Consider the following 19,663-nt stretch of genomic DNA (forward strand, 5'->3'; position numbering starts at 1 on the left):
TCTGAAGATGGGACCAAATTTGCTGCAATTTCATGGTAAAATTTATGGATGAGCAAGGTAAATGGTTTCTTGAGATGGAAACTACTGGTGAAGATGATGTGAAGATTGTTAAAATGATAACAAAAATTTAGAATACTGCATAAACTTAGCTGATAAAGTAGGACTATCACCAATTTTGGAAGAAATTCTAATATGGGTAAAATGCTATCAAACAGATCATATGCCATAGAGAAATCATTCATGATAAGAAGAGTCAATCAATGGAGCAAACTTCATTTTGGTCTTATTTTTTAAAATTTCCGCAGCCACCCCAACCTTCAGCAACCACCACCCTGATCAGTCAGCAGCCATCAACTTAGAAGCAAGATCCATGACCAGTAAAAAGATTACAACTTGCTAAAAGCACAAATGATGGTTAGCATTTTTAGCAGTTTTTTAAAATAAAGTACCTACATTGTGTTTTATGACATAATACTATTGCACACTTAATAGGCTGCAATATAATGTACACATAATTTATACATGCCCCAGAAAACCAAAAACCTCATTTGACTTGGTTTATCGAGATACTTGTTTTATTTTGGTGGTCTGGAACCAAACTCATAATATCTCTGAGGTATGCCTATACATTTCTCTAAAGCTGTGTTCACTTCCACATTTGATTATTGTATTTATGATTAGATATCAGCTTTGAGCCCCATGATGCCACAGATTTTTTTCAGCACCTGCTAGAACAATTGATTTTGCTGTCAGAATTATAAAACTACCCATGGCATGTAAATATTTCATTCTCATTTGTACATAAACCAGATAGGAACAACCTGAACTTAATCACCTTAGTTCAGATCTTTCTGTCTAGTTGATATTTGTGAGCTGTTTTACAATTTGGTCTTGAATTTATAAATTTGTATTCATTCTTACAGTTACTGACTTACTATTCTACTTCACATGATGCCAGGAGTCTTGATTCACTAGCTGCCTTATTCATCTATGTTTGTAGCCTAATTAATATAAGCTAGAGGGAAGAAATGGCAGTCAGCATGAGTCTAGAATACAAAATTTACAACAGCAAGTTTTGAAATAGTTCATAGAGTATATCATGGAGTAACAGATATACATAGTTTAAATTCGTTATTATTAACCAATACATTCTATAAACTAGGAGAAATTTTTAAATGTTTAACAAGTAATGATGATTCCATTCAACAGAAATATATAATTAACATGTCAGGAAAATCATCTTTATTTGCATTTTTGCCAAATTTAGAGACATTTGGGAGAAAGAAGGAAATGTTTATAATCACAGAAGTGTATATAAGGCCAGAGGGTGGTTTTTGACAAGGAGGAGGACTTGTATCACCTACAAATGTTACTGTCATAGCTGTGTGGAAACACAACTGTGGTCTTCCCCCTCAAACTCCCTGGGCAATAGTCAGTTCACCATCACTGGTAGCCCACCTTGATCAGAGGAGAAACTGTATGCCACCATCAAAGTCCAACACATGGGAAGCTGTAGGATAGATAAAATGGATTATCTGACATTTTATCTCCAATGTCTGGTACAATGTCCAGAGCACCAACAGATATGCTCTACAGATATTCACATTCGATGTGTGCTTCTTTTCCAGAAAGGAATCAAATTCTTAGAGCTTGGCTTATATGGTGGTTAATTTATTTGGGCACAAATCAGAAGCAGAGTCTCAGTACGGTTATCTAGACAATCATTTCAAAATGCTCTGATTCCCCCATCCTCATTAGTCAAAGCCTGGTCTGTGACAGCCTAGAAAAGCACTGCATTACATCACATGTGACAGGATCTACTGTGGAGAACCAGCTGTAGAGCTTATCTGAGAACCAAATCTAGTCCACAGCACACTGGGGAGAGGTGAGGTCCTGAGTCAGCACACTGACTCTTGACCACATTGTTCTTCAGATACAGCAACTCCGCTCCCCACTCCTTGAGTCAATGCCTCTTCTTTTACCTTTTGAAGTAAACAAGTTTTTCTCTGCTTCCAAAAGTTAATCATTCCTATAGCCAATCTGCTAGCTCTCTTAATAAAAACTGGGGGAGACAGCCTCGGGGTAGAATCTAAGTTATAGTCCGTTCCGAGTCTGAGTCTGAATCCGAGTCTTGTTTCCCCTGTTCCCCAGTTTAAAATTCAGTGAGACTTCGAGTCTTTCTTCATACAGCCTCATCCAACTACCCTGGCTCCATGGCACTCTACTACACATAATCACAAGCAGAGCACCTAGATATATGAGCTCCAAAATCAGATGATTTAAGTTGGGACTTGCCTCTATTTCTTATTAAGCATGGAATTTGGGGGCAAATTATTACATTTTGCTAGGCCTTGACTTTATCACATCTACACTGGAGGCAGTGAGTAATAATAGTCTTTTCCATACAGTATTAAGTATTAGAGAAATAACACATATTCTTCTTCTGCCGTATGCTATGCATAGAACAAACATTAGTTATTATTAACTTACCTAATGCTAATAAGGGCCAATAATATGTACACGAAGATTTTTCTATAATTACACAATTTTCCACAATTAATTTCAATTTAACATCATGGAACTCTCTTACCTCTAGCTGTCAATATGATAAGCATGAATTATGTACATAGGTATACTATTGTTGGTAGGGGAGATAGGATCCCTCTCTCTCATTTATATTTCTTTTCTTTCATTACCTCCTATCTCATTTTGTCACTGGACAAACCTGAGAGGAGGTCTCCTTACTCTGCTCATATTTATTAATTTATTCATCCAAATAGCCCAAAAGCAGTATCCTTGGGGTAAAGGGCCTCTCTCACAGCAATAATTGTACGGTTTAAGCACCCTGGACTTAGGCTTGAATGAATGCCTCCATTGTGCCAGGGTACAATAGATCAATGCGTGTTTTCCCTGTAATTCTCCGAATCAGTATCTTTGTTGCAATGGAATCTAAAGTAGCACAGTGGCATAGCAGAATGGATCCATAACACAGAGGCCAGTAGATTGACACTGTTCTCTGCTGCAATCCCATCTTCTGCCAAGAGAACTTCCCTCTTTTCCCTTTTGCTGTCTTGGGTACCTAGCCATGTTGCAGTCATAGTTTTCTGTTTTTGCCTTCATCTGGTCTTCATGTGCCAATGGCAGACCAAATGGGTCATTATGGAGAAAAGGAAAACCTCACTTTCTCTGGGAATGCCAATTTTCCTGGGATCAGGGTCCCACACACAATTAGGTCATTTGGCCGATGGCCCAGGTATGGGTATTCAAGATCTGTAGTGACAAGATTCAAGACCTTAGGCATGGTAGTAAGCTGTAGCACTAGATAATGCTCAGGCACATTGGCTAGAAAACTTAAATGGAAAGAATATGGGACTATCAAATACTTCTCCCTGCCCCCTTTATTTCTCATCAGTATTGGAACAATTGGCCACCATGATGTACAACTCAATAGCCTTAGAGGTCAGGAAAGCACACAAGAGTGCAGCAAGCAGCAGCATGGCAAGCAGCAGCATAGTAGAAGGCCTAGGTCACTACCCTTCTACCATCCCTGCCCTACTCTTATGAGAAAGTGGGTAATCATTTTTAATTCTTCTCGTGGTGACGAGAAGAACTCAGCCTTTCTGTAAAACCTTAGGTCAATGAGCTACTTTCCTGAATGATGTTTGGGTGATTGCCCCAAATAATCTATCCCCAGTCACCTGCTAGACACAAGATCCTGGGATCTTTATTTTTGAGAACTCTAGCCTGACCAGTGCAAACAGGACTCAAGAGCCCACCAATTAAGGCAATATGTTATCACTGCCCCTAGCTCCTATTGATATATCAGCCTCTCATCATACTCTGTATGGGCTTGTCAGGCTCCTGCTTCAGACTTGGTGGCAGGAGTCCCAGAGACCACCTGGTAGGAACAGGCCTCATCCAACAGCACCTCATGCATGATATAGTCAGTTAACAATAGTTCTGACATAGGGGATAAGGAGGATGCTTTTGAATGAAACAGATGACAGTGCTGGGAGGGTCAATAGAAGTGCAAGCAAGCTAAAGCACAAGCCAGCCAGCAATTAGTCTGTCCCAGGAGGCCTTCTCCCATATTAGGAACCAGTTCATTAGAGAGTGAGTTAAAGCTGTCTGGATGTCCTCCATCGTGGTTGAACCATGCTGTCCATGGCATCACAATCTTCTAGATGGCTGGGACAGACCTCAGTATTCAAAAAACTAGGCACCAATTTTACTTACAAGACATAAATCTATAGTTATAGAAAATTATTTTTATGTAGATTACTGAAAACTGGGTTTATTTTATGTAGCAAGAAAATACAAAGGAAGCAAGAAAGGAAGAGGAAAAAGAGGAAGAAAAATAGGAAAATACTTTTAAATTAGGCATATGAAAATGTTTACCTTTAAAATGCTACTTTAGGGCAGCCCGGGTGGCTCAGCAGTTTAGTGCCACGTTTAGCTCAGGGTGTGATGCTGGAGACTCGGGATCGAGTCCCATATTGGGCTCCCTGAATGGAGCCTGCTTCTCCCTCTACCTGTGTCTCTGCCTTTTTCTCTCTCTCTCTGTGTCTCTCATGAATAAATAAATAAAAATCTTAAAATAAAATAAAATAAAATTATATTTTAATACATAGTTTTTTGCACTTTTACCAAAGAACATGACAAATCTAATTTCTGCATAAGGAATAGATTAAGGTCCTAATATTTTATTATATTTAGATTTTTTCCATAGAAGAATCCATGAAGCTGAGAGGAGCAGTTGTAAAACAAGCTCAGTACTGTTGAGTTGTTTTTGCAGAGTTTGAAGGTCAAGTAAAGACCAATCCAATGAGTAGGTTGAAATCTTCATTCACAGTGAATCTCAATGGGAGCATTGTAAGAATTTGGCTTTAAATTTATATGATTGAGGACTATCCCACACACTATAGGATTTTTAGTGTCCCTGGCTGCATGCGCCAAGTATTGGTGGCCATCCTGTGGTCATTGTGGTATCCAATGATCCTTCTACAACGCACATGCACATTTCTAAATAAAGGCCAGAAGCAGGCAGTACTACAATGTTCAAAGAACCCTGTTTGGAGCTACTGCTTTGTCCAAATTCCTTTTGGATATTTCAGCTAGTTTACATTCCTCCTAAAGTATGACAAGTCCTAAACTAATAAGCCTAGTTTATCGTCCTCCTGTAAATTCACATATCTTTGTTTCTTCCTTCATGGGAAGGCAAGGACTTTCAAAGCAGTTATCTCAAGTATGTTTCATGCTAGTCAAAAAATCAAAAAACTTAAAAGAAATTCTAATGTTTACTGAACACAACCAATAACTCTCAAAGGAGAGACATGGATTTAATCACTGTTTCTTAGTTCATTGTAACAACATATAGCATCTTCAAGTGATATACCTAGCTTCTAGTGTAGTTGTCTTAGACCATTTGTAAATAATATTTGACCTTCTCTATTTCAGAATCTTTTCAGAACCTAAAGGTGTCTTATTAATGGCTCTATTATTCTTTGTTTTCCCTGGAAGCATCAGACCACATTTAAAGTAAGTGCTAAAATGTTCTTAAGAAAAGTTGGATCCTGAGGTTTGGCATGTGAATGCAGGATTTAAATAAAATGTTAAACCGAATACTTTCATTATCACATTGTACTTGCCTTTTCATTCAACAAAGATTCCCTCACCTCTGGACATTTCATCTTGCTGATTTAAAAAGAAAGAAAATTACCGGTTTTTGTGTGTTTTATGTTTCCTCACACCCGAGATTGTTATTACTTTTTACAAATTGAGTATAAATAGAATCATAGGTTTGCAACACCATTAATATTAATCTCTATACTACCACCATTTATTTATTGGATCAGGAAAGCTCTGTTATTGAAATTGTGAAAGAAAACTGAGACTCAGATGATTACAAAAAAGGGGCTTTGTCCTTACTAATGGACTCGTTAATAAGGTCAGGGTTACCAATACTGAAAAAAAGTTTAAATTTTAATTGTGCCTATTATGTTATGACTGAGTTTGCTACCCCAAGACCAATCAATTCTATTCATTTCAGTTTCTGCCCATTAAGTAGAAAACTCAGAACATAGTCACAATCTTTTGTGTGCATTTATGATAACGTGATGAGACCATATTCAGCTGGAATTTGCATCTCACAATCTTCTATTAACCCCTAAAAATGCCATAGATTTTCATATAAATACAGTAAGGAGACAATTTAGGATAATACACTTGATATACAATCTTTTATGATGTCACAATGAGGCATCCTGAAGGAAGTGGAACAATGAGGAAAGTTTTGTTGAGGTGCAAGTTTAAGCAGGTTTTTCTTGCCCTTCTTGATGCACACTGCCCAATAAAAATATAATGTGAGTTGTAGATGTGAGCTTAAATTTTTTTAGTGCTAAATAAAAAGCAATAGTGAAATTAATTTCAATGGTATGTTTTATTTGACCCAACATATCCCACATCCCCAATTTTCAACTAGTAATCTCTGTATGACATTTAGTGAGATGCTATAATGTTCTTTCTTCATACTGTCTTTGAAACCCTGGGTGATTTTATATACATAGCACATCTTAATTAATACTACTTATATTCCAAATGTTCAATAGCCACATATGGCTAATTCGCTACCTTACTGGACAGTGTGGCTTTAGATTTTTCTACTGTAGAGATAAGGAAAGGAAACTCAAGGGTAAGTATCAAAAGGGAAGGAGAGAGAAATAAAAACAATAGAGTCAAATATATTTCTAATATCCACATCATTGAAAATTTGGTTCAGTTTCCTTCATAGAAGGAATTCTGATGGATTCAAAACAGCTTTTCTTAGGGGGTCAGCAGACTGGAGTGGAAACAAAGGCAGGAAGGGAGGAGAAATTTCAGCTGCCCTAAAAGGCAACACATTATACTGAATATTTTGGATAACAACGAGACACGCTAACAACCCTCCAAGAGATCATAATCAGAAACTGTTTTAGTTAATTTACAAGATAATAAGAAACTCAAATTTTAGTCACAAGAATGAAACTCACAGTTTTAAAATACAAAAATAAATGACAGGGATCCCTGGGTGGCTCAGCAGTTTTGCACCTGCCTTCGGCCCAGGGCATAATCCTGGAGTCCAGGGATGGAATCCCACATCAGGCTCCCTGCATGGAGCCTGCTTCTCCCTCTGCCTGTGTCTCTGCCTCTCTCTCTCTCTCTCTGTGTCTCTCATGAATAAATAAATAAAATATTTAAAAATAAATAAATGACAGTTTAATACCTACAGATTTTAGGCAAAACCATAGAGCCCAAATGTCCAAATGCATCATGGAAAAGATGTAAAAATTTTCAAATTCAAATGGATGTTAAACAAGAACTAGTTAGCACAAAATGTTTACCTAGTGGAATCTTACTGCTGTCTTTAACCATTCAGAATACAATTTCCATATTGAACTCTGTCTTATTTCAGTGAAATGTGATGTATGTTATACTCTTAGCAGTAAAAAAGTTGAGAAGACTTTACAGATTTATCTTTTAGCTTTCACCAAATAACAATAAATCTATATTCTCTGAAGGAAGTACAATTTAAGGCAATGCCAAAAAAAATTTAAGAATTATACCGGAAAATTTGAAAACCCATGAAAATTTTCTACTTATTAAAATGTTTTTCTACTATTGATAAAAAAAAATTTAAACAAAAATGTGATGGTTATAAACATAGAGTAGTTAGAGATCTGGCTTATGAAGTGTAGACACAAATGACAACAGAATTGCCAATGATTAGTTAGAAAAGATAGTATTGATTAAATCCTTGAGAATAACTAAGTATGTTCAGGTTCCTAAGTGACCTATCATTGGATGAGCACCAGAAAATGAAAGCGACATTTTCCTCTAAAAGAATAATATATAGCTCTGAATAGATAACGTGCATTCAAATAACTACTGTAAAACATTAGACAAAACTACATTATGTATGTCATTAAATAATTAAGCATCACATTTGGAACTTCCCATAACAAGTTCATGACACTGATGAAGTTTTTCAATCTCCTCAAAATCTTTCTAAAAGACAAATTTAAAAAAAAAAAAAGGACCTAAACCAAAGTAAAGCAAACACAATATAACACAAATGAGCTCTTTGACCACATAACTTATAGAAAATATCCCAAAGTCCGAGAGTGCTCATTGTTGTGGTTGACATAGCAACAGGACTTGGGCAAAGTCAGATATTTTATGGCGGGAGAAGAGGCAGTTAAAGGACACTATTCTCAGCCCCAGAAGGAAAAAAAAAAAATGTCAATTAATACTCATCCTAAACCCTTTCTAAAGCATGAGAATGACCAACAAAATGAGGAATATTCCCTAATTTTCCAGTAAGTGAAAAAAATTATACACAACCTCCATACAACTAATAGAATGGCCAAAATCCAGAACAACAACACCACCAAATGCTGGTGAGGATGTAAGAAGAGAACTTTTATTCATTGTTGATAGGAATGCAAAATAGTATATAAACTTTGAAAGACATTTTGGTAGTTTCTTGCAAAACCAAACATACTTGTACTATATGATCCAGCAATTATGCTCCTTGGTATCTACCCAAACAAGGTAAAAACTTGGTATCTACCCAAACCAAAATTCACACACAGATATTTATAGTAGCTTTATTCATAACTGCCAAAATTTGCAAAAACCAAGATGTCCTCTAGTAGATGAAAGGATAAATGAGCTGTAATACATCCAGATAATGGAATAATTTACAACACTGAAAAAATTAGCTATCAAGTCATGAAAAAACATGGAGAAAACTTAAACTTACTAACCAAAAGAAGTCTATCTGAAAACAGCTACACAATTTGTGATTTCAAGTATGTGACACTTTAGAAAAGGCAAAACTATGGGATAGGGAAAAGATAAATGGTTGTCAGGGGTTGGGAGCTGAGGAGAAAGGTAGAGCACAGGAAGTTTTAAGGCAGTGATACTTTGTGTATTACCTTAATGGTGGATATAGGTCATTTTATGTGCACAATTCCAAAGGGAACCACAATGTAAACTATGATCTCTGGGTGATAATGATGTGTCAATGTATGTTCATCAGTTGTAACATGTGTGCCATTCTGGTGAGGCTTTTCAATCACCGGGGAGGTCAAACAATTGAGTGAGGGCAGATGGTAGAAGGGAAATCTGTACCTTCCTTTCAATTTTGTTATGCACTTAAAGCTGCTTGGAAAAAATAAAATCTATTAAAACCAAAGTACACACAGATTTGTGAGGATCAAGGCATGGAGTGTAACTGGGAAATTCAAAAATACCAAGTAGATACTACCTTGAGAAGGACAGAACTGAAACCTGAAGGAAAACTACTGGGAATAAAAATCCAATGGTGCAGGGCACAGATCTAGAGGTAAGAGAGCAAGAATGGTTAGAGCATGAATAATGGAAGAGATGTGGAGAAAACAAATTATAGAAACTACTGAAATAACAAAATATAACATCTAAACCTGAGGGCACTGTCTTGAAAGGCAAGGTTCATAAAACTCTAGAGTAGATAGAGACATTGTCCTGAACCTTACTTAGCTCTGAGAATAAATCAGGGCTATAGAGAAAAAAAAAAAAAATGTATTTCAGTCATCCATGTTCACAGGAGAGGGAGGAACCTCAAAGCTTAAAATCTAAGGAAGTTATCCTACTGTGCATCCCCTGCTCACCTCCATAGGAATCTCCTCTTAATATCTCATGAAAGCCTGTCTTATTATGCCATAGTGTGTGTGGGGAAGCGGGGGAGGTATAAAAAACTAGCAACATACCAAAAAAAACACAGGAACAAAGTATGTGAATAATTACAATATTGCAAAATGAGCTAAAATAAAGAACATCATAGAAGTTTGAAAATAACTGGACAGTCACAAATAAATAAGCTCAGAAATGAAATAGACAAAGATACGAAATGAGAACTGATTGATCATATGAAATAATTAAGATTAAGACAGAATCAAATTTATAATGACTTAATTTTAAAAAGCTCAAGAATGAATCACATCATGGAAATTCAGTAAGGAAGATAGAAGAAGACAAGGATAAAAATTGAAAAATAAAGATAAATATATTTGGAATATCAAACAGAAAGCCAAAGAAATGGAACAGAAAAAAATATATATGAAAAACTGTCCTGAAAAGTCTTTTTTTTTTTTTTAATTTTTATTTATTTATGATAGTCACAGAGAGAGAGGCAGAGACACAGGCAGAGGGAGAAGCAGGCTCCATGCACCGGGAGCCCGATGTGGGATTCGATCCCGGGTCTCCAGGATCGCGCCCTGGGCCAAAGGCAGGCGCCAAACCGCTGTGCCACCCAGGGATCCCCCTTTTTTTTTTTTAAAGGGAAAACACTTTTATTTTTTTTTAATTAATTTTTATTGGTGTTCATTTACCAACATACAGAAAAACACCCAGGGCTCATCCCGTCAAGTGTCCACCAAAAGTCTTAAATCTATAGATAATTATACCAAGTAATTGGAAAATTTGACCAGGATATTAATAATGATATTTAACATAATGTAACAATTGGATTTTGTCATCTAGGCACCCCTGTCAAAAATGTATATTATTTAAAGGGAGAAAAAATGAAATTGGCATCAGATTATTGACAACAATATTAAATGTTACAAAATGGAGCAACATTTTTTATATTCTCAATGAAAGAAAAGATGAGCTGAGGACTTTTTATACCTAGCCAAATTATCCTTGAGATTTTGCCACTGAGAAGAATGTTAAGAATATATAAGAATTCAGGAAATAGGGATCCCTGGGTGGCGCAGCGGTTTGGTGCCTGCCTTTGGCCCAGGGAGCGATCCTGGAGACCCGGGATCGAATCCCACGTCGGGCTCCCGGTGCATGGAGTCTGCTTCTCCCTCTGCCTGTGTCTCTGCCTCTCTCTCTCTCTCTCTGTGTGTGACTATCATAAATAAATAAAAATTTTAAAAAATTATTAAAAAAAAGAATTCAGGAAATACTGTATTCATCAGCCCATTCTGAAGAATCTATTTATCGATATGGTTCACAAATCATGAAATGAAGAGATGTTTCATGTACAAATGTCTTCAGTAAGCACCAAATATATTTAATTATAGAATTCACATTCAAAAAAGGTATATAAGAGGAAAAAAAAAACTACTGGTTTTCTACAACTTAACAGCAAAAGACAGACATCCCAATTAAAAAATGGGCAAAGGATAGACATATCTCAAAGAAGCCACACAAATGGCCAATGGGAACATTAAAAGATGTTCTACATTATCATCACAGCATCAGCCTTTAGAGAAATGCAAATCAAAACCACAAATAGATATCCCTTCACAACTTCACATCTACTAAGATGGCTCTACTAAAGCTGAACAAACACCAGCAACAACCAGAAACAGAAAATAGCAAGTATTAAAAGTATGCAGCGAAATTAGAACCCTTGTAAATTGGGGATGGGGTGGGGATGTGATATGGTCTAGCTACTCTGAAAAACAATTCGATGATTCCCCAAAATGTTACACATAGGATTACCATATGACTGACCATTTCCACTCCTACCTGTATATACCCCAAATATTTGAAAATAGAGACATAAACAGATACTTGTACATCATTGTTTGTTGCAGCATTACTCACAAGAGTCAGGTGAAAAAAGTCTAAGTGTTCATCAATGGATGAACAGAATTTTTATATGTGATATATACATGCAATGGGAAATTATTAAGCCATGAAAAGGAATAAAGTTCTGACACATACTACAGTATGGATAACCTTGAAAACATGCTAAGTAAAATAAATCAAGCACAGAGAAAAAACATTTGCTTATAGATTCGAGTTGACTGTGGCTGGAGACAGGGAGAAATGAAGAGCTACTGTTGAATGGTTTCAGAATTTCTGTCTGGGATGATGAAAAAAACTTAGAAATTGAGAGTTGTGATAGTTAAGTACACTGTGAATGTATTTAAACCAATGAATTGCACACTGAAAAATGGTTAAAATAATCCATTTTAAATATATGTCTATGGCGATGAAAACTTTTAAACAGTGGGTATTATAAACTCTATTAAGATAGTAGAATTAATAAAATTATTAAATACAGAATGGGAAGAAGTAGAATTAGAATAGTCATAGATTGCCATGTAGATGTTGGCTGCTAGGAAAGTATCACCTCTTGCATCTGACAAATCAAGCCATAGGAGCTTAAATAAATTCAACAGAACAAAAATTTCTAGGTGTGCTACTCAGCTCTCTTCATGGAATTGTTTATCACTCGAATCCTGGCTTTGGTTGCCCTTTCCTTTTATCTGCCATCTCTGTCCCTTTGGCTGTTAGAATCATTTGCCTGGTTGTCATTCCTAAAAATGGATGTATTACAAGAATGAATTGTTCTTGAACAACTAAAAATATCTTTTTTTCGGGTCATATAGAATGAATAGTTTTCCATCTTCAAAATTCTGGGCTTCAAAGAATTTTCCCTCAAACTTTGGATTCGCTCTACTGTCAGCTGCCATATATTTTTGCCAATGAGAAGACTGATGCCAGCCAAATGCTTATTTCTTTGTAAGTGGCCTGTTTTGTCATTTTTGTTTTGTTTTGTTTTGCTTTTTTTGGGTTTCCCTCTCCTGTCTGGATGTCCTGAGAATTTTCTATTTAAAATCAATGCATAGGGATCCCTGGATGGCTCAACAGATTACCACCTGCCTTTGGCCCAGGGCGTGATCCTGAAGTCCAGGATCAAGTCCTACGTCAGGCTCCCTTGGGAGCCTGCTTCTCCATCTGGCTGTGTCTCTGCCTCTCTCTGTGTCTCCCATAAATAAATAAATAAATAATAAATAAATAAATAAATAAACAAACAAACAAACAAACAAAATCTTTAAAAAATAAATCGGTGCATGGTATGAATTTTTTCCCTCCTTTTTCTCCCTTTCCATCTTGAAGTCTCATTTGTCACTGAACTCTGAGAAATTATGTTTTCTTGTTTTTCTTCCTCTTCATATTTTATTATTCCCTTCCCTTAATTTTCTCTTTTTTTTTTTTTGAAATTTCTATGAAGTGAATGTTGAATCTATTGGATCAATCCTCTTTTATTTATTTATTTTTTAAATTTTTTTCCCCTAATCCCTTTCATTTCTCTGTACTAGGAGATTTTCCTGGACTGAAACTGTAACTCTTCTATTAATTTTTTTGGAAATTACATTGTTTTAAAGATTTTATTTATTTATTCATGAGAGACACAGAGAGGTAGAGACATAGGCAGAGAGAGAAGCAGGCTCCATGCAGGGAGCCTGATGCGAGACTCAATCCTGGGACTCCAGGATCACACCCTGAGCCAAAGGAAGACACTCAATTGCTGAGCCACCCAGGTGTCCCTAGAAATTACCTTTTAAATTGCCAAGAGTTCTTTCTAACTCTCTGTAGCTTTAATTTTTGTATATAATGTTTATAAGTATAAAATCTTTTTCAACTTTTCTGAGGATACCTAACTGAAGAGTTTTCAGCTTTGTTATGACTGTGTTCTCTAACTTATTTCTGGTTATATGGATATGGGCCATCAATTAGCAAGTGTTACTTTAGGGTTATCAGCTGTATATTGTATTACCCTCCCTCTCACACCACTAAAATGGTGACGCTCCATGCTGAGGAATAAAACTGAGGAGCTTTATTAAAAATTTTTTAAAAAGCTTTATTATCTGAACCTTATCTCTAAATGTTCAGATGCATGTGGTTTAAGTATTCAACTGAAGACTAATTTTTAAAATAATCTTCAATCTGATTCTTATTATCAGCCAGATTTGTAAACTTGATTCCAAGATCCTAGATTGAGGTAAAGTGAAGGAATTTAAGTACTGGGCCATTGGTGTTTTGTTTGCATTCCAGAATTACCAGTGCATATTATCTATTGCTGGTACTTGGAAATCTACCTTTGAATAAGGTCTGTAAGAAAATCTTAGGCACACAGGTATCTAAGAGCCATTAGTCTAATAGATTTCAAGGTTTACCCCAACCTCAAGCTCACCACATCCTACTATGAAGAACATAGGGGACATAAGTCAAAGCCAACTGGTCTGGGAATGCTGCTGGAGAGGTGCTTTCAGAGGGAGGAGGAAAGACATTGAAGACTATTTGCTTATTCAGTATGTACTCTGGACTATTTTCATAGGATTCCACTTTTAGATCATGGCTATTTGCTTCTTTTGATTCCAGGCTATTTTGGAACTCCCTTCTCATCTCTTGATATGATCAAAGTGAGCTCTTCTCTTGTCTCATACAACACTGAGAAGCCAGGCAAATTCCACAGTCGGGTGTATGGGAAAGGAAGAATATTTAGTCTAGCTTGTAGTTCATACAAAACCATTTGTTGTGATTAAACAGAATTCAGCAGAATTCATCAGGGTTATAGATCTACAGAGCAATTAGTTGTCTCTGTAATAAGTTTAATAAAGAGCATGCAATTTACTTATCTACATAAAATAGCACTGCCCACCCCCAACCCCACCTCTAATCTCTTGTGTTGATCCATTCTTATTCATAGCACTTATCACTACCTTACAGAGTATGTAATCATTTATTTTTATTGTCTTCTCGCTAACTACAATTTAAATCCTATCCAAAGTGAACATTTGTTTCCTCTCTACTGTACCCCTAGCATGACAGGCCTCCAATAAACATATTGAATAAATGAATTTACCTTCATATCTTTTATTATGTCTCCTGACGTCCCACCTGGAGATGATAAGTGGGCATAAGATTGGCTATACTGATTGTGACCCCCAAAAAATGGACTTTGGAAGAAGATACAAAAGTCCTGATTCTAGCAATAAGCATAGTATCCAACAATCTTAATACCAAAATAAAAGTACAATGTTAAAAATTCAATTTAATAAGGGTTTCTTTAAAATTTTTTTTAATTTTTTAATTTTTTTTTCAATTTTTTGGTACTGGGGGACCCAAAATAAGAGACAGTTCAACAAGCCTGTTAACTTCTTAAGGAACCAGAGGTACACACATATACTTTTAAGTTTATTTGTGATTATATATGTGCATAAATCTAAATATAGAATAAGGATGTTGGTACAGAATTTCAAAAATGATTCTTTCCATTTCTTTATGCCTGAATTCTTGAGCTTCATTCTGATAGTCATTTGAAATAATGGATATTTAGTATGAAGGAACTCATTACAGAAACACTGTGGTAGTCTAATGAGATACTTTTGAAAAAAAAAAATTCGTGCTTGACAGTTCAAATTCATTACTGCTGACAACACTGGCAGCTTAGATTAGTATATACTCTCACACTGAAAATAGTATCTGAAGCCAGGTAAAGACTAAGACAATAAAATTGTGTGATTTCAAAAACCATAGATCATGGTTTTTTTCCTTCTGAAAAAAAGAGAGCAAAAAGATTGAATTGTTGGCCTATTGCATTGTAAATAAATACAAGCAGAATTTCTAATTTACAAAATTTTAATACAGAGCAAGGTACATGTATGTCACTTGAATTTCTATAATTGTGGTCAGCCATATTCTGAACTTAATGGGCTACTTGATAAAATTTCTTCCCATGGTTCCTCATTTAGCCTCCTACTGGCATTTGTTTCCCTTCTCTAATTCCAGAAAATTAAAATCCATCTCTAATGATTCCAGTATATTCTATGTCTTAGGTAGTTCAAGGTTTATCCTCACTCTTAGTGTCTCTGGCCAGGAGAGAAAGACTCTTTGTAGGAAACTAATATATGGTCACTGAATCTGAGACTTGGACTCTGAATAGACAATATTATAGGGCATGTTAGGTAAAGATGAGAGCATGCCCTATAAAAAGGCACAAGCCCTACAGCAGCAATTTATGGAATGCTTACAGCCAAATAACTAAAAGCCCAGCTTCATTATACAAATAGTTCTTTGAAATAATGAGAGAAGTTCCCCTAATAAGAAGCTTCTCTGTTGCAGTGTTGAGCTTCTCTAGAGACATTAGTGGTTAAGAGCATGAGCTTCCATAGTCAGGGCTCAATTATCCCCCGTATAGTCCTTTAAGCTGTCCACTCAGAATACAGTTGTTATCCCAACATTGTGACCATCTCTGCTGCAATATTTCCTGGCCTGAGTAATTACCATTCTCATTTGGCTTCTGAGGCCTTTTGACTTTTCCTACTGTCATCCTAACTGCACTAAAATCTACTTTCAACATACCATCCAGAGGGATTCTTTAAAAACTTAAGTAAAATTACACCACTCTTGTGGGTAGAGCTTCCCAATTTACTGAGAGTAAATGCCAAGGACTTAGCAAAGTCTTTCCTTCTCCCCTCGCACCACTACCTCTCCACCTTCCCCCCACCACCTAACCACATCATGTACTCCCCGGTACTCCTCTACTCCAGACAGCACCTCAAACACACTGAGCTCCCATTGTAGAATCTTTGCACTAGTGTTTTCTAGAATGATCTTCCCCTTGTTTATATGCATGACTAATTTCCTTGTCAACCTTAAATCTTTGCTTAAAAATCACCTACTCATGAAACTGATCCTGACACACTATTTAATATTGTACCTGTTCATCTCTATTCTTGATCCCATTCTAGTTTTACCATAACATTTATCACCTTCTAACTTATTATGTAATAAAATTATTTATTTTAATTATTGCTTTTATGGACTGAATGTTTGTGTCTCCCCAAAATTCATATTTTAAATCCTAATCCCCAATGTGATGGTATTAAAAAGTAATTAGCTCTTGAAAGCAAAGCCCTTATGAATGGGATTGGGGCCCTTATGAGAAGGGACAGGGGAATAAAGGGAGTTTATTTCATATCTCTGCTCTCCATCACATGAGGATATGAAAAACTGGGAACCTACTTGCAAACCAGGAAGTGGTCCTCACCAGAATCTGACCGTGCTGGTGCCCTGATCTCTGACTTCCAGACTCCAGAACTGTGAGAAATTTGTTACTGATAAACCACTCAGTTTATGATGTTTTGTCATATTAGCCTGAGACAACTAAAACCACTACATATTGTTTTTCTCCCATAAACAAGATAACAATTTACATTAGGCCATTTAGGGGTTTTTGTTGTAACAGACTCGAGAAGCCCTTTTATTATTCTTAACATATTTCACAAACTCCAGTTTTGCTTAGAGTTTTTTATTTCCAGATACTCTTACAATATCTAACCATGATTTTATATAAGTCTTTAAGTTTTTTATTTACATTCACCTATATATAACAATTAAAGTCTAATTTAATAGGAAGTTCTCCATGCAGTTACTTTTATTTCTTTACATATTTCTTTCTCGTTCTCTCTCTCTTTTTTCCCCTCCCTGGAATTATCTTCAACTGTACTGCCAATGTTATGCTTCTCATTTCCCTTTAACTGACTGACTGCCAGCTTTTGAAGACAATTTTCTGGCCTAAGTTATATGTCTAAACATACCCTACCCCAGGCAAATTCCATGGACTCTCAACATATTTATCATTTATATTTTAACATAAAATTCTCATTAGCATTATTTAAGTGTGAGAAGTGTCCTTAAGTTTTTTCACTACCCAAGCAATGAAATTGTCAAAAGGAGGGCAAACATTCCTCACATGTTCAGTGTTAGCAGAATAAAACTTCCAGGAGATAAGTGAATATGTGAGGTCAGCCATCAGCATAGTATTTTCTGTTTGTGAGCTCTATGAGGAAAGCATTAAGCTTCTTCTCCATCTAGCTAGGCAATCTCTACTATTATCTCACAAAAGTTCCACTTTGGTTTCTCTCAGCATGGCCCCTCAATCATGACCTGTCCATTTTGGTTCTACATGTATTTGTATCTGCCACCTCATGTTCCTTTTAGATCAGATTCTAGAAAAAAAAATATATCCTTCTGCTGACAGATCATCATCATGATTTTCATCTCAATGTGTATTGTTACATAACATATCATGATCATTTTCCTTTATTAAAACTTAATGCTTCCTCGTGTGTTCTGAGACTATATTCTCTGCAGTGTCCCTCTGAAAATTATGGGGCACTGCCCTACCTATTGTTCTCTTTTCTTTATTTTCTTTAAAAGATTCATTTATTTTAGAGAGAGAGTGATCACAAGCAGGAGGGGAAGAGGGAAAGGAAGAATTTCAAGTAGACTATGCACTGAGCACGGAGCCCAATGTGGAGCTTGATCTCATGTACTCTAAGATCACAACCCTGAGATCAAAACCTGAGATGAGTTGAAACAAAGAGCTGGATACTGAACCAACTATACCACCCAGGTACTCCAATTGTTCCATATCCTGTAAAGCAGTTTCTACAAAGAATTCTTCACAAGAGAATATATCTCTAGCTATAAATCTATCATTTTATAACAAATAAAAATTCATACCCACATAGCTAGATTTTGTTATTTGACATCTGCTATGTGGATAATTGCTTGATTCCAATCTCTTCTTCATCATTTCACTGTCATAAACTTCAATTTGAAAAGAGATTCAAATGTCACTTATTTCCCTAAATTCTCTAGTTCTCATTTTAAAATATCAAGGATGTGGAGAATAATAGTCAAAGGAGATAAGCCAGCATCATGCAAACACATTCAAAAACAGAAAGAGGTATAATTTTTTAATAATTGCTCAAAAGCTACTCTACTATCATAAAATACCAATGTAATAGCTGTACTAATGGAAGTATTTATAGTTTTAAAAATCTTTTAGAGGTTTGCATGCTACTTAGACTAAATCATGATGAAACTATCAAACATGGGAGGAAACTAATTCTGAGTGGTAGAGTAATGCCAACATTTCACCAATTTTTCCTTAGAGAACAATGAAACAAAGATCATCATTCATAAGAGCAGTCTATCAAAGAGATGTTTAAAGCTTTCAATTGTTAAAGAGTAGATGCTGAAATGACAGGGCTTTAAGATTCCCTCAACTCCCAAAGATCTCTCAAATTTCACATCTAGTGTCTCAAACTCATGGCTTATATCATTCTATTCAGAATTCAGCAAGCTATAACAACATTAAACATGTTCTTCTGCTTCATTGAATTGAATATACTAGTTTAATTAGTTTGATAATAAATTTTTACAGACTCATAATTTCTGGAAAGAATCAAAGACATTTGTCTATTCCACCAAAATGCATGTCTTTCCTAAACACATTGCATTTTGACATTGATATATGGTAGGGATGAGGGGAAAAGACTCATGAGCGACCTTGAAAGGCTTCTCAAGATAGCTTATACTATTTAATTTCTGAGAAAGTTAGACACCAGCATGCTTCAAGAGTTCCTCAATGTTTTCCTGGTGACAGATATACCTCCTGTTGCCCACTACATTCTGTGAGATTTGAAAGTACACAGGGACTGGATCCTTTGCTACCAAACATATTGGAAAACCACAGACATGATTAGACTTGGTGGTTTCATGTGTTTTATCAGCCAGTGACATCATGACAGATGAGAATGTTCTGCCAAGAAAAGTCAAAATTTCCTAACATTAAGGATTTCGCAGACAAATCACATGTACTAAATGTCATTTAATCTATACAATGATTTGAACATAATCCAGACCTAAGGCAAGAAAAAAATTCTCAACCACCAAGCTTGTTATATAGCAAGACATTTGATTTAGAGCAAAACACTAAGGATTTGCAAACTATTTAAATAAAATAGTTTGATACCTACAAAAAAGA

The 19,663-nt window shown here is 35.8% G+C and overlaps 1 long non-coding RNA gene across 1 annotated transcript in view; it reads right to left on the reverse strand.

Annotated features, from left to right (window-relative positions):
* Positions 1-1,183: 1,183 nt before the first annotated feature.
* LOC121489726 overlaps positions 1,184-19,663 on the reverse strand; it is a 541,311-nt gene continuing 522,831 nt past the window's right edge. The window contains exon 5 of the long non-coding RNA XR_005987404.1: positions 1,184-1,510. This is a non-coding gene — a long non-coding RNA (uncharacterized LOC121489726). The remainder of the gene's footprint in view (positions 1,511-19,663) is intronic.

The sequence above is a fragment of the Vulpes lagopus genome, chromosome 4, assembly GCF_018345385.1.
Source record: "Vulpes lagopus strain Blue_001 chromosome 4, ASM1834538v1, whole genome shotgun sequence".
Taxonomy (NCBI): domain Eukaryota; kingdom Metazoa; phylum Chordata; class Mammalia; order Carnivora; family Canidae; genus Vulpes; species Vulpes lagopus.